The sequence below is a fragment of the Lolium perenne genome, chromosome 1 (assembly GCF_019359855.2).
Source record: "Lolium perenne isolate Kyuss_39 chromosome 1, Kyuss_2.0, whole genome shotgun sequence".
NCBI lineage: Eukaryota > Viridiplantae > Streptophyta > Magnoliopsida > Poales > Poaceae > Lolium > Lolium perenne.
In genome coordinates, this window is record NC_067244.2 from 148870886 (window position 1) to 148885509 (window position 14624).

A 14624-nucleotide genomic window follows, 5' to 3' on the forward strand; every position below is an offset into this window, starting at 1 on the left:
CAGAGTCATCGGATCCGACCGACGTAGATGATATCGACCGAGGGTCGGATGACGGGTAAGAGTTTGTCGACGCTGTCAAACCAGCCGACAGATCAATTGACGATGACGTGGTCAATCCTGCGATTGGTGAAGACGACTTCCTTGCTGATTTGGAGACAAACGGCTCAGGCAGTCGAAGGATCCCTTCCGTATTGATGTTGTAGTGGACACTTCCGAACGTCAAGCTTAAGCCTCCTTGCAGGTATGAAAAGGTCGGGCGATACGATTCGTTATGTGTTGGGGGGATGACCCCCGGTATGCCAAAGGCATGCCAAACCGGATGGTTTGGGCCATCAAGATACCGGTTTAATGTTTATACCGGAGCACGAAGATAAGAATTTGGCTAAGTAAAGCTAAGCCGGTATCCCCAAGAGGGGTATACCGGAACCGGATAAAGAAGATACCGGGCTACCGGAAAGAAGAACATGTCGGCAAGACTGGTCAAAGATTCTCTTCAGAGCTAGAAGACAAGGATGAGCTATGCAAAGTGATTTTAATCGGAGCCCTGGCGCCAAAGAGAGGGGTGACGCTGAAAGAAGCCGGAGGACGTCAGCGTCCCTGATTAAAGAAGACCCCGGCGTCATCCATGATTAAAGTAGCTTTGTAAAGTAGTTTGTCCAGTCAAAGATGCTATTAGGGTTTCTTGTTCTGTAAGCCACCCTCTCCCATATATATGGAGAGGGGGCACCGTCCTTCATGGACAAGACGCTCATGTACACCCAGAAACCTGTAACCATGTTGAGATCAATGAAGCTAGCGATCTAGAGCAGAGTTCTTCCTCTTGTCTTTCTTCTTGCATACCGGCCTTTGGTTGTGTTCTTGAGGAAAGCATCCGGAAGTTCATCCCATCTAGTCGCAAACCCTCCCCCGAATCCTCTTGCGCCCATTCGGCCCCAACTTAAGCCATCCCATGGCATCTGCTCGTTTGCCACGACGACAGTTGGCGCCCACCGTGGGGCATGAAGAGGCGCTTGCTGGAGTTCACATTCGGGCGGGCATCCTCGACGTCGCCGGCCAGCGTACGGTGTCCGCGCTGGTGCAGCGCATCTACGCCATGGACTTCATCAACGACAACGCGGGCTGCTTCGCCAACGGCGGCATCTTCCCCAAGAACGGCCGCATCATCGAGTTCGGCAGCCACCGCGTCTACTTCGGCACCGTCCCCGTGCGCCAGCGCCCCTCGCCGCTGCTGGTAGCGCCGGATCCGCCAAGATGGCTACATGCAGGCAGCGCTCCTGGCAGCGTGGAGGTGATGATGGCAGGCGCGGTCGACGCCGGCAAAGAAGCTGTGGAAGAAGGTGTTGGGCGTGCGGTTTCGACCCGTGCGGCCAAGCCACCGCTGGAACGCGGCGCAGGCGCTGCGGGAGCATCATCCGCACCACCGGAAACACCGCTCCAAGCGGCGATGAACGTCCTCGCCACCCCCATCACGCAGAACATCGACCCGGCAGCGCTCGGTGAGCCGGAGGCGCAGCGCCAGAAGATACTCGAGAGCGGCAAGGACGTCGTCAGGGCGCAGCGCGAGCTGAACCTAACCGTACGTGAGTATAACGCTGCCCATGGCTTTGCTTCTGTTAGCGCTCATGCTGCTAGGATACCGGAAAACCGGCTTAAGGCTCTCAATCTAGACCAGGATCTGCGTAAAGAAATTCATGCCGGCAAAAGCACTTCTGCATCTGTGAGCATAGTAGAAAAGCCTAAGTACAGTAGCCCGGATAAAATAATAAAAGCTGCTAAAGCTGTTGTGCAACTGTGTGAATCGCTTTCCGGGGACGCTCTGGCAAAACAACAAGAGCGTGTCCGGGAGCTTCTTGATGCGTGCAGTTGACACGTCCGTTGGGAAACCCAAGAGGAAGGTGTGATGCGCACAGCGGCAAGTTTCCCTCAGTAAGAAACCAAGGTTTAATCGAACCAGTAGGAGTCAAGAAGCACGTTGAAGGTTGATGGCGGCGGGATGTAGTGCGGCGCAACACCAGAGATTCCGGCGCCAACGTGGAACCTGCACAACACAACCAAAGTACTTTGCCCCAACGAAACAGTGAGGTTGTCAATCTCACCGGCTTGCTGTAACAAAGGATTAGATGTATAGTGTGGAAGATGATTGTTTGCAGAAAACAGTAGAACAATATTGCAGTAGATTGTATTTCAGTATAGAGAATTGGACCGGGGTCCACAGTTCACCAGAGGTGTCTCTCCCATAAGATAAACAGCATGTTGGGTGAACAAATTACAGCTGGGCAATTGACAAATAAAGAGGGCATGACCATGCACATACATATTATGATGAGTATTGTGAGATTTAATTGGGCATTACGACAAAGTACATAGACCGCTATCCAGCATGCATCTATGCCTAAAAAGTCCACCTTCAGGTTATCATCCGAACCCCCTCCAGTATTAAGTTGCTAACAACAGACAATTGTATTAAGTATTGCGCGTAATGTAATTAGTGACTATATCCTCGAACATAGCACCAATGTTTTATCCCTAGTGGCAACAGTACATCCATAATCTTAGAGATTTCTGTCACTTCCCCAGATTCACGGAGACATGAACCCACTATCGAGCATAAATACTCCCTCTTGGAGTTACAAGCATCTACTTGGCCAGAGCATCTACTAGTAACGGAGAGCATGCAAGATCATAAACAACACATAGACATAACTTTGATAATCAACATAACATAGTATTCTCTATTCATCGGATCCCAACAAACGCAACATATAGAATTACAGATAGATGATCTTGATCATGTTCGGCAGCTCACAAGATCCGACAATTAAGCACAGTGGGGAGAAGACAACCATCTAGCTACTGCTATGGACCCATAGTCCAGGGGTAGACTACTCACTCATCACTCCGGAGGCGACCATGGCGGCGTAGAGTCCTCCGGGAGATGATTCCCCTCTCCGGCAGGGTGCCGGAGGCGATCTCCTGAATCCCCCGAGATGGGATTGCCGGCGGCGGCGTCTCTGGAAGGTTTTCCGTATCGTGGCTCTCGGTACGGGGGGTTTCGCGACGGAGGCGTTATGTAGGCGGACGGGCAGGTCAAGAGGCGGCACGAGGGGCCCACACCACAGGCCGGCGTGGCCAGGGCCTGGGCCGCGCCGCCCTAGGGTGTGGCCACCTCGTGGCCCCACTTCGTCTCCTCTTCGGTCTTCTGGAAGCTTCGTGGCAAAATAGGACCCTGGGTGTTGATTTCGTCCAATTCCGAGAATATTTCGTTACTAGGATTTCTGAAACCAAAAACAGCAGAAAACAGCAACTGGCACTTCGGCATCTTGTTAATAGGTTAGTTCCAGAAAATGCACGAATATGACATAAAGTGTGCATAAAACATGTAGATATCTATACCTAATAATAAAACCAAAAGGGTTTCTCCCTCAGTCGTTCGTCCAATTTAAACTGCCCTAAAAATTACAAGAAATTACCCACCACTGCCACCCATAAGTCAAAAGAATAAAAAAACGTTTCAAGGTTTAGTTTCCTTTGTGTCCTGCCTAACTGGATCGTTCCTTTCTTTCACGCACAAAAAGAACCGTGTACAAAAACAAGAATCGATCTCGCACCAAGCCAAGAAAACTGGCAGCCAGATTATCCACGTGCACGATACCTTACCAATTCCTTTGTCCGACCGTCCCTCCCGTCCCACATTAAAAAACAAAGGAAGGAGGAAAACTGGGAGCCGATCTCCACGTTTCACACGTCGCTAGGTTCTGCTGCCGGGGCGGGGATTTTGTCGTCTTCCGCCGGAGTGTCGCGCCGCCGGGGCTGCCGAGCAGCGGACGCAGCAGGTGATCTCAACGAGGCCTGGCACACTCCTCTTGAGCAAATGATTACCATACGCGTCTACGAGATCGACTGCACTGCTGTTATGCTATCCTCTATGTCGCTGGCTTCAAAACGTAAGAGATCAGATGGCATCAGTGCGCGCACCTACCTCGATCTGCAGGAGGACTTGAGTCCGATCTTTGTGAGATGAGTCTTCATCCCTGCTTCTAACGCTGATGATTTCTTTCAATAGAAATAGTGCCAAGAACGACACTGCTGGTCAGCACCGTTTTTGTTTTGTGTTGACAGTATGCCTTAGTTTCATGGTTCATGGGACTACGTCCATTACTATGGTTGGCACTTACCTTAGGCTTTAGGGCGTTTATGTATTAAATTGTGCATTCAGGTATTACATCGAGGCATCATGGCCTAACGAAACAATTCAGGGCGTTTTTGGACCCAATTCTTTGGTTTCATGCTGTGTTGAATTAACAATTCTTTGTGACGGTGCATTATCAGTCAGAATATCAGGTCTAATTTTCTATTTATTGTACTTGAGCTTGGTTAATTGCTTGACTACAAAGTTAAGTATGTGCTTGTCATAGAATAAATTCCAGGTCAGGGAATTCAAATTGTTTTATAACCGGCATGTTGCTACATCTGAGCATATGTTAACAAGTTTTGAATTTATACGTCAGATTTAGTTGCAATATTTCTCATAATGCGAGAAACAACCTGAGGTTGGGTGGTTAGAAGGGGAGTAGCACCCCAGCCCACCAGAGTTCAAACCCTAGGTTTTTGGTGTCTCATAAAAAAAAAGCGGAATATTTTCTTCAGTGGAGGCGACGTCCCGTCAATAGCGAGGCGCGTGTGGTGACTTCGTCAATCTCAAGATCCGTTAATGAAGTTTCTTTGACGCAATCTTTTGGGGGAGCTCATAGGGTAGGGTGTGCGTGCGTTCATAGGGTGAGTGTATGTGCGTATGTGTGAGCGTCTACGTCTGTACTGTGTTTTACAAAAAAAATTGTCATAATGTAGCGACTTATATTTTATTTAAAAGTGATGTATATGGGTTTTTTTCTGCATAGCTAGCCATGCACTATTTGTTTTTCCAATGTCTAGGCGTCTTGCGAAGTCGTTCATTTTCAACATTGTTATAATTTTAAATATACCAATTTACAATATTATTAGTAGACAAATTTCCACATGAAACTTACATGATCTTATGTGTGAGCAGGTTTAGAAGCATTTGATGTGCACCAGATGAAGTTCTATTTTGGTTAGCCGTAGCAACGCACGGGTATTTTTGCTAGTCATCAATAATGTGGCATGGAACACAAGAAATTATCGATACGTCGGAGACGTATCACTTCTTGAAACTATCGAGCAGCAGAACGCTGAGCAGCTTGATAAGCTGAACAAGGCTGTGGCTTCAAAATCCGCGCGTTCGACAAGGAATGCCGGTAGCAAGTCCCATGGGCAGGCTTCGTCCCCTCATCCGGACAGAAGAAGAGAAAAAGAGATGAATGCGCAGCAGATGACTGTGTATGATCCGGTTCTTGCCGGAAAACAACAAGCCGGGCAACATGATGCCGGTAGAAAAAGCCAAGGGGCAAACAGAGGCTATGCCAAAGAAGGCTATGCCAGAAACAATCATGTCGGTAGACAAGAAACCGGGCAAAATTATCGAGCTGCAAGGGCGGCGTACGATGAGGAGGAAATAGATCCCCCAAGGTACCGGCAGGCAAGGGCCGCGGTACCGGAATGTTATGATGAGGCTGATTCCACAAGACCGGCAGCATACCGGAACCCGTTGGGAGAACGCTTGGGAGAAAGATACCTGCCAGAACGGGATGCGAGGCACCATCTGGATAGAGTGTACCTATCAGAAATGATCGAGGAAGAAGGTCCTCCGGGCCCTAAGTGTTTTGGTCCAAGGATCATGATAGAAAAACCACCAGTCCGCAACTTTGTGTTGCCCCGTGACACAAAAACATACGATGGCACCACGAAGCCGGAGGATTGGCTCGCGGATTACGTGACCGCGGTATACGTCGCTGGCGGCGGAGGAACCGTAGCTGGAGGAGGAAACCGGCGTTGGGCCGTGAGAATCATACCATCATTCTTGGTAGGACCGGCAAGAATTTGGCTAAACAACTTGCCGGCAGGAAGCATAAATGGTTGGTTGGACTTTGAGGAAGCTTTTGTGAGCAACTTCAGCAGCACGTACCGGAGGCCAAACAGGCCGCAGCAGCTCGCTCTGTGCATACAGCGCCAGAATGAAACAGACCGGGACTACCTGGCCCGGTGGAACACCACAAGGAACTCCTGTGAAGGGGTGATAGAGGCACAAGCCATTGCTTGGTTTAGCAGTGGGTGCAGAAGAGGATCGCCGTTGTGGCAAAAGCTGCAGCGAAACATGCCGACAACGTTGGCAGAAATGATACGTGTGGCGGATAGCTATGTGTTGGGAGACCCAACGCAGCCGGCGGTACAACTTGAGCCGGAACAGTCAAACCCGCCCCAGCAGCGCCAAGAGCAACACCGGGATAACCGGAACAACAAAAGAAGGGAAGATTTTCCGGATCGAAGGTACGGTCCGCAGCAAGTTGCTGCTGTACAAGAAAACTCTGAGGCCGGGCCGCCGAGGCAAAGAACCGGATCGCAGCCATGGGCGGGTCCAAAGAAACAGTGGGTCGAAAAGAAACCCTGAGGCCAGAAAAAGAACTGGCAAGAACCCGCGAAGTACACCATGGAAGCTGCCATGGACCAACCTTGCCGGTGGCACACACCGAATTCGGCACACCCGTCAAACCATCTGACGAAGGATTGTACCTGGACCAAGTACCTGATGCAAAAGGGAACGGTGAAAGATGCGCAGCCACCGCAAGACATGCCGCGGCAACAACAGCTACCACCACCACCACCGCTTACCGGGGCAAACGCCTTACCGGTGCAGCCAAACCGGCAGCAATACCAACAAGTTAACCAGGTGGGAGAAGGCAATGGCCAACCGCCTCCACCGGCACCTTTAGGCCGGAATGTTTACCATGACCCAAATATGTGCTGCGTTGTGTTCGTAACTGAGCCAACCGACAGACAGAGCCTGCATCGTCGTTCTATGGAAGTAAACGCGGTGATGCCGGCAGTGCCAAAATACATGATGTGGTCTGATCAAGAGATCTCGTGGTCGTTCAAGGATCACCCCAAGATCATGCCTAATCCGGGTGGCTATGCTCTTGTCTTGGACCCAATCATGCAAGGGCCAAACGCTCGAGTCAAGTTCAGCAAGGTGCTGATAGACAATGGGAGCAGCATAAACATCATGTACCGGCACACCATGAACATGCTGGGCATAACAGAAAACATGCTACAGCCAACTCGTACGACTTTCCATGGAATCGTTCCGGGTCTGTCCTGTGCACCGGTTGGAAAAGTCCGGGTGGATGTGTCGTTTGGAGGACGTGACAACTGCCGGGTTGAAAACCTTGAGTTTGAGGTGGTGGACTTAGATAGTCCTTATCATGCATTGCTGGGGAGACCGGCATTGGCTGCTTTCATGGCCTCAACTCACACGGCGTATCTCAAGATGAAGATGCCGGCACCTCGTGGACCCTTAACTGTGGTGGGAAACTACAAAGTCTCACTGGAAACAGCTTCCGCCGGATCAAACCTGGCAGAATCGCTGGTGATCGCAGAGGAAAAGAGGAGGATGCAAAGCTAGATTGCGGCTCAGTCCTCACAGCTGAGCTTAGCGGCAATGAGTGCAAACTTGGGCGCACCGACATTCAAGCCGACAAAAGAAACAAAGGACATTGTGCTGGACCCGGCTTACCCTGAGCGCACCATTCGTATTGGTGCCGGCATGAATGAGGCATAGGAAAGCGCGCTCATCAGCTTCCTCCGTGAGAATCGGAATATCTTTGCCTGGTCTACTGATGATTTGGTAGGTGTTCCGAGGGAGCTGGCTGAGCACTCATTAAATGTCCGGAAAGATGCAAAGCCGGTAAGGCAGCCGCTGCGGCGGTTTGCTGAAGACAGGAGAAAGATCATTGGAGAAGAGGTGACAAAGTTACTGGTTGCCGGTTTCATCGTGGAAGTACTGCACACTGAGTGGCTAGCCAATCCGGTGCTGGTCGAGAAGAAGAAAGAAGAGAACATGGAAGCAAAAGCTCCAAAGGTGTGGCGCATGTGCATCGACTACACCAACTTGAACAAAGCTTGCCCGAAAGACCCTTTCCCTTTACCTCGGATCGATCAAGTGATTGATTCCACTGCGGGATGTGAGCTGTTGTCTTTCTTGGATGCTTATTCCGGTTTCCACCAAATCCCCTTGAAAAAGGAAGATCAAATAAAAACTGCGTTCATTACCCCGCACGGGGCTTATTGCTATGTCACTATGCCTTTTGGTTTGCGCAACGCTGGTGCAACGTACCAGCGCTGTATGCAAAAATGCTTGTTTGATCAAATCGGAAAAAACGTGCAAGTCTATGTGGATGATGTCATGGTAAAAACCAAGGTAAAAGAAACCTTAATCGATGACCTCCGCAAACATTTGATAACTTGAGAAGATTCCGGATGAAGCTCAATCCGGCAAAATGTACCTTCGGTGTCCCTGCCGGCAAGCTGCTTGGCTTTCTCGTATCAAGCCGGGGCATTGAGGTCAATCCGGTAAAAATCCGAGCAATTGAAAGAATGACTATACCGCGCGATCTCAAGGACGTGCAAAAGTTCACCGGTAGCTTGGCATCGCTAAGCCGGTTCATAAGCAGGTTGGGAGAAAAAGCTCTGCCACTCTATGCTCTCATGAAGAAATCTGATACGTTCGTCTGGACCCCTCAGGCAGACGCAGCGTTTAAAGAGCTAAAAACAATGCTAGCTACAGCGCCAATACTGGCTTCACCTCTAGAGAGAGAGCCTATGCTGTTGTATATAGCAGCAACAAACCGGGTTGTGAGTGTAGTAGTTGTGGTTAAAAGAGAAGAGGAAGGAAAAACCGTCCAGAGGCCGGTATACTACCTGAGCGAGGTGCTCTCCCTCTCAAAGCAAAACTACCCTCACTTCCAGAAAATGACTTATGGCGTGTACATGGCCGCCACGAAGCTTAAGCATTACTTTGAGGAACACCCCATGAAAGTGGTGAGCGAGGCACCCATTTCCGATATCATGTGCAACAAAGATGCTAGCGGAAGGACTGCAAAGTGGGCAATTCAGATATCACCATACGTACCGGTGTACGAAAGGAGAGACGCCATAAAATCGCAAGCTTTGGCGGATTTCCATGTTGATTGGGCAGAAATGCAATACAAGCCGCCGGATCAAAGAATAGAGTACTGGAAGATGCACTTTGACGGATCCAAACTTAAAGAGGGTCTGGGTGCCGGTGTGGTGCTTACTTCACCCAAGGGAGATCATCTTCGATACGTTTTGCAAATGCATTTTAGGGCATCAAACAATGTCGCTGAGTACGAAGCTCTGATTCATGGGCTTAAAGTCGCAAAAGAAATCGGTGTGCACCGGATCATTTGCTATGGGGATTCAGATCTCGTGGTGCAACAGAGTTCCGGAGATTGGGACGCAAAAGATGCAAACATGGCCTCGTACCGGTTTCACGTGCAAAAGATTGCCGGCTTCTTTGAGGGCTGTGAGTTTCACCATGTACCGCGAGCGGAAAATGAAGCCGCTGATGCTTTGTCCAAACTGGGCTCATCTAGGCAAGAAATTCCTCCCGGAATAGCCTTGGAACACTTAAGGGCACCATCGATCAAACCGAGCCCGGAGTCGGAATCAATTTTCGTACCGGAGTCACACATAATACCCATGGACATCGATGAAGGGAACCCGGGGATTGCTCCGGTAAACTCGGGGACTGCTCCGGTAAACTCGGGGACTGCTCCGGCAAGCTCGGGGACTGCCGCAGCTGTACCGGAAGAGACAATGCTGGTGGATAGCATGTAGATAGACGCACCGGTGTTTCTAGTTCGGGAAGCACCATCGTGGGTTAAACCTATTAAGGAATTCCTGATCAATGGTACCTTGCCGGTTGACGAAAATGAATCCAGAAGGATCCAGAGGAGGTCCAAAGCATACACCATCATCAATGGCGAGGTGTACAAGAGAAGTGTTACCGGTGTCCTTCAAAGGTGTGTGGAACCGGAAGAAGGAAAAGAAATGCTTGAGGAGATTCACCAAGGAGAATGTGGGCACCACGCTTCATCAAGGGCGCTGGTAGCAAAAGTATTCCGGCATGGGTTCTACTGGCCTACTGCTTTGGAAAACGTTGAGGATTTGGTAAGAAAATGCAATGGGTGCCAGAGGTACGCCAAGCAAAATCATACCCCAGCGTCCGGTTTAAAAACAATACCACTAACATGGCCATTTGCTATTTGGTGCCTTGATATGGTTGGCCCATTCAAGACTGCAAGAAGCAGCATGACTCACATCTTGGTTATGATCGATAAATTCACCAAGTGGCTAGAAGTGAAACCTATCGCAAAGTGTGATGGGCGCACAGCGGTGAAGTTCTCAAAAGATGTTATTTTGCGGTATGGCTACCCGCATAGCATCATCACAGACAATGGAACCAACTTTTCTCAAGGTGAGTTCAAAAGATTTTGTGAGGATAACAATATCCGGCTGGATTTGTGCTCAGTGGCACACCCACAAGGCAATGGCCAAGTGGAAAGAACGAATGCTCTGGTACTTTCCGGTATCAAGCCAAGACTCATCGAAGCGGTGGAAAAATCACCGGGGTGTTGGCTCGATGAGCTACCATCAGTGCTATGGAGTATAAGAACAACTCCAAACCGGTCCACCGGATACACTCCATTCTTCATGGTTTACGGAGCAGAAGCGGTCATACCAACCGACATCATCCATGACTCACCAAGAGTGCAGCTATATACCGAACAAGACGTCAAAGAGGCCAGAGAAAACAATGTGGACTTGCTAGAAGAATCAAGAGAATTGGCATTGGCAAGAACAGCCATTTACCAGCAAAACCTCAGACGCTATCATAGCCGGAAGGTTAACCCGAGAGTATTCCGGGAAGGAGATCTGGTGCTACGCCTGGTGCAGCGCACTGAAGGCCGGCATAAGCTTTCACCCCCATGGGAAGGTCCCTTCGTGGTGAGCAAGGCTCTCCACAATGATGCTTATTACTTGATCGATGCACAGGAGTGGAAAAAAGGAAAGGCGGACAGGTCCGGAGAGGAGAGCAGGCGTCCATCGAACGTAGCTCTGTTGCGTCCTTTCTACTCTTGAAGTTGTGGAGTAAGAAGTTCCTTTTTGTACCTTATATATGCTATGAATAAAAGATGTCGGAACCTCAAATGAATCTTGGGGACTACCCCTAAAGTTGCATGCAATATGTTTATTTTTTCAGTTCACCGGTTGCTTAGTGAACAATTTTTCTTTCCGGTTTAGTAGCGTGCTAAACCTACCGGAGTCTTCGACTCTGCTGCTGTCCGCAAACCGGCTTCATGGCAAGCAAGATAAACCGGTAGCAATTAAGCACGCGAACTACGAAAAGAGAGAGTGGGAACAAACAATCCGGGAAAGCTTAACTAACCCCGGTTAAACCGGTTTTTTGCAAAAATTTCGAGTTATTTCTAAGTTCAAGAAAATGCTTGTTTGGCGAAAGAACCTTGTGCTCATACGCCAAAGAACGCCCAGAGAAGGCAGGCAGAGCCAAGGTTAAAGAGCCAAGTGTGCATCAAATTGGATGCGGAAACAATTCCGAAATGTTTGCAGTGCAGGATAAAATCAAAACGATAAGCAAATATGCTAAGGCAAACATAAGATAATTAACTACCGGTATAGCGTACCGGCATAAACTGTTGTGCCACAACCAAAAGTGAGATTAAAGTTTTACATCACGAACCCCGGCATACCGGGGTAGAATTTAACGAGCAGTGTTTTAAGTCAAGCAGGACCAACGAACATATCACAGGCAAGCAAGTAACACCAGGTATTCAGGCAGTAGGGGCTTCAGGGGAGCGTCGCCAGCGGCAGGACCATCCAGAGGCTCGTCGTCAGCTCCGGCCTCCTCATCAGCTTCACCTTCCTCCTCGTCGCTGAGATAGTCCTTGACGTCTGGAGGAGGAGGGATGAAGGTGCGCATGTCAGCGCACTCCGCGATGTGGTACGCCTGATCCTGCCGCTTAGCAGTGAGGACCGGGTCCAGATCGGTTTCGGCTCCTTCGCGTACTCCGAGGAGGGCGTCCAGGTCCAGCTCCGGATACCAGGAGCAGGCAACGCGAAGCGCGGAGTCTGCTCCGGCACGGGCAGCAGAGCACTGCCACTCCCGGATCCTTCTGTCGGCACCCTTCAGGCGATCGCTGATGAGGGAGAAGGTGTCTGGCACCACTTCTCCAGGCCAGAGAGTGAGGAAGAGCTGCGTGGCCACATCAGGGATGTCGGAAAGGTTCCGATCTATGGCGCGCATATGGGAAACCCGCGCGTTCAGCGCAACCAGATGGTCATAGGGGTCCCACGGCGCACCAAGATTCTCATAAGCCTGTGCAACCCGGTGCTCTTCAACCCTCTTCATGGCGAACGCCTGGGAGTCCGGAAAAAGCCCTACAAGATGAAGGAAAGAAGTTAAGCAAATGCTACCGGAAGAGACAAGCTTATAAGCAGAAACCGGAAAAGAAAAAGGAAGAAACTTACGGAAGGCAAGCGCATCAGTCTGCGTGATCAGGAGGTCATGCTGCTTCCGCTCCGCCTCCAGCCGCGCGGCCTTGTCCTCAGCAGCCTTCCGCGCCTTGGCAAGCTCCTCCAGCTCAGCCTGCAACACCGCATTGGCATTGCCGGAATCCACCAGCGCTTCGTGCAGCTTGGTCGCCGCATCGGCTTCGGCAGCCTTCAGCGCCTTGGCATGGTCAAGACCAAGCTGGATGAGCTGACCCTTGAGGTCCTGGTAGCTGGTTCTCTGGGCGCTCAGCTCCTCCTGGTGCTGCCGGATAAGCTGGTCCTTTTCCTCTGGAACCCGGAAAGAAAATGTTAGTAAAAGTTGCACCGGTAAAATGAAGAAGGAGCAAGCCAACCGGAAAACAGGAACCTGTACCTTGGGCGGCGGCAAGCTGCGTCTTGAGGGCCTCAATGGAAGCTTCCGGGGTAGCTGTCGAAACAGAAGATCGTAAGTACTCAGAGAAAGAAAGGTTACCGGTAATTAAGAAGATGCCGGAGGCACAAAAGTTTACCTTGGCACTTGTCATGTGCCTCAGCAAGATCCCGGTGCTCACAGAGAAGCTCCTCAAAGAGGACCTTCCAAGCGTCAGCCGTGGTCTGTTCAAGAAAAATAGATTAGTCAAGTTTCGCGCTAAGAACAAAGATCTTAACCCGAAACTCGGGGACTGGCTATGTCAGTTTCGCGCGTTTCTAGCTAAGTTTCGCGCTAAGAGCAAAGTTCTTAACCCGAAACTTGGGGACTGGCTATGCCGGTTTCGTGCGTTTCTAGCTAAGTTTCGCGCTAAGAGCAAAGTTCTTAACCCGAAACTTGGGGACTGGCTATGCCGGTTTCGCGCGTTTTTACTTAAGTTTCGCGCTAAGAGCTACGCTCTCAACACGAAACTCGGGGACTGGGAGAATAGACAAGATTCAGGAAAAAAGAGAAACCGGCAAAAGTTTAAAAGATGAAGAAAACATAGACAAGATCCGGAAGGAAACAAAACGGCAAGAATTGAAGAGAGTTGATGGAACTTACCATCAGGTTGTTCGTGGCGTCATACCACGCGTTGTCCAGCTCTTTGACGGCCCGACGCAGCCTCATGAAGTGCTCCTCGGCGGACCGGTCTCCAACAGGGTCAGGCGCCGGCAGCCTGTCCTTGCCCATGCCGCGGGTCGCCGGGGACATGTCCGCGGTGTTCCACTTCTGCGCGTAGGGCAGCAGGTGTCCCAGCTCCCGGCCTTCGCGCTTGAACTTGGTGATCCGGCCAAGCAGGCCGGTGGCCTTCTCGCCGGCAGTGCTGGCGGCGCGAGAAACGTGCAGCACCAAGGGCTGCGGACCGCCGGAGGGGGCGCTGGAGGCCGTCGCCTTTCCCTTGATGAGCTTTGAGGTCTTGGGCGGCGGCGCAGTTGGAGTGGCGCCGGCTGGCTCGGTGCGAGGAGCTTCCGGCGGTGGCGTTGGAGCAGTTTTTGGAGAAGGGGGAGCGCTAGGCGCGTCGCCCAAGTTGGAGCTTTCTGGGACGGGAGGAACCAGAGGTTCCGCCCGCCCGGTAGCTTCTTCTCCGGCGCCGATGTTGCTGGCGCCGGTGTCTTGGTTTTCAGGAGGGGAGACAAGGTCCTCCTCCGCGCGGTGTTTTGGCGGTGTAGGGGCCACGCGCCCCGAACTTGTAGTGCCCCCCCAGAGGGGAGGCAGAGGTGTTGCCAGCACCAGATGGTGCCGGGCTTGAGTGAGGAGGAGGGGTTGAGGTCCTCGCGGTACCCTCAGAGCCCACAGGCCTTGGGCCAAGCTTGAGCGCAGGGCTGAACGAAAGAAAAAGAGAGAGTTGGAAAAAAGAAACCGGCAAAAGAACTTGGTAAAAATGAAACAAGCAGGGAACCAGGAACTTACCCAGAGGAGGTCGGCATCTGCTTGCGCTTATAGCGCCGCACGCCTGTTTCCTTCCCCGCCAAAGGCTCCGTCTGGAAGCGCTTCGGCGGAGGGGCCTGACTGGAACCGGCATCGGATGCCGGAACCTTGTTCTTCTGGCCCTGGGCTATCAGCTTCTCCACAAATTCAGAACCGGCCTCGGCCTGCAGCGGAGGCGCGTGATCGTGGATCTGCGAGTTCAAGATAGCTGAGGAAAGATCTGTAGAGGGGCGATAATGAA